The following is a 2,192-nucleotide window of genomic DNA, read 5'->3' on the forward strand; positions in this document are numbered from 1 at the left end:
AAGCAACAGCATGTTATGTGTATATGTGTGTGCTTTAAGGTAGGCCCAAGAGGTGTTATCACAATCAAACAGCAATTTTTAATCATGAAATGTTACATGCAAATGGTAACCAACACTTACAATATTCTTGACCAGTACTTCTCAGTTCTGTCCACGTCATCAAAAACAAGGAAAGTCTGAGAAACTGTCACTACCGAGAGACGAAGGAGCCATGACAACTAAATGTAACGTGGTATTCTGAATAGGATCTTAGAACAGAAAAAAAGACATTAGGTGAAAACTAAGGAAATCTGAATAAACTGTGAAATTTATGTAATAATAATGTATCAATATTAGTTCATTAATTGTAACAAATATATATGAATGCAAAAAATAGTGAAACTGTGCTTATGTGTGTGTGGGGAGGAGCGGTGGTAAGACTTGGTCAACATTATAGACCTAGTTGGTACCCAAGCAAGGCATTAAACCCAGGTGTGTCTAGCTCTAAAGACAGAGCTTTTAATGACTTCCTTTGTTCACTAAAGACAAGAGTACTGTTTTTAACTTTCCTTGAATTGTGTTTACTACAAGGGAAGATTCACACCTCACACTATTAGTAGCTTGAGTCGCCCTCATTCTCTAATTGCCTATACCTATATTTTATTATATACTTTGGTCATTGTTTCTTCTGCTTATGTCTTTTACCTCATAAGATCTGAGCTCTGTACCTACATGGATTTTTTTTTTTAAACCTGTGTACCCTGGCATCTGAAGCTAGAAAAAAATTGAGTGTTCTTTTTCAAGCCTCTATCTACCCTTTCAGAGGTTATTTTTTAAATATAGTGTTATATTCTTGGGTACCACTGTTGATGTCCTTGGGACAGATGGTCATGCAGTTGCTATTACTGACAGTTGCATAGTCATGGTCGGTATGGGCCGTTGATCATTGAGTTCTCCCAGCTGTTTAAATCTGATGGATATCATTTGATGTGTGAGTGGATGCTGAGAGGCATTTAAAACTCTTGAGAGGATACAACACACTAGGGAGGCTAATATGATGATTATGAGAAAAATGGCCAAGGACTGAAAAATTCCCCAAAGCAATAATTCCCAGGAGCAAAGATTTAACTAAATAAATCAATCAATGAATGAAGCATTGCCTACTTGATGAAAACTTCACATATGATCTTTACAATCTTTTCACTTGGGGTAACAATTCCTGAGCTCATGTATTAACATAGAAACAACATTTTCCATCAATTACAACATATACACACTCCTTTGTTGGGCAGCTAGGGTGCTTAAGACTCATCTATTTTTGCAAGACTACTGAAGCGAGGTTTGTAAGGCTTGGGGAGAATTAGCTGTGTCACCGAAACGTTTTTGTAAAGCTTTTATATATATATATATATATATATATATATATATAAAACTTTATATATATATATTATATATATATATTTTTATATATATATATACATATAAACATAAATTTATATGTAATATATAGCTTTTTCTAAAGACACCAAAACGAGGAATTAATGCTCTGACAAATGAATGGAATCCAGTATTGTATGTAGAAACAGCGTTGGTGCTTCATAGATGTCTTATGAGCTGTTCTTTATCTTATGAATAAGTGAACCAAGACTGGTGGTTTCATTTGCAGAGATCATTTTTTGTATTTGAATATTGAGAATTAATAGTCTTAATCCATCATGACCATTCCAGTTTGGGGAAAGTTCCTGAAATAGGGTAGTGTTGAACTGGATAAAGAGTACTGTACCTCTAAGGGATAGAGTTAAATTTGAATGTTCTTGGTTTGGACAATTCGTACATTCGTTACCTAGGATTTTTTCAAGAACCATGAGCAAGCAGCACTTCCGATTACTGAATGTGGGTAGAAGAGTTCATTATGGGATTAGGGATTAAGGAATAACCAGTTAGGGAAATTCTATTGGGGTCACAGGATTGGTAATGAGAATAGGTAGAGGAGGACCTAGTATGGTTTTGTTGAGAAAGTTTAATCTAGTTTCATTACACAATTGAGGAGTGATAAGTCCCCAAGAGGGACCATTAGTATGATTACTAAAAATGCAAAATGGAAATTTTTCTCTTATTTGAGCATGAATAGGAAATACAACTGGGGAGGACTGGTTATTTAGGCGTTAGGGATATGTCCACATCCCATAGCATTGATACCAAACTGTTTTGGT

This window comes from Pteropus medius, unplaced genomic scaffold, assembly GCF_902729225.1.
Source record: "Pteropus medius unplaced genomic scaffold, Ma_sr-lr_union100, whole genome shotgun sequence".
In the NCBI taxonomy this organism is placed as follows: Eukaryota; Metazoa; Chordata; class Mammalia; order Chiroptera; family Pteropodidae; genus Pteropus; species Pteropus medius.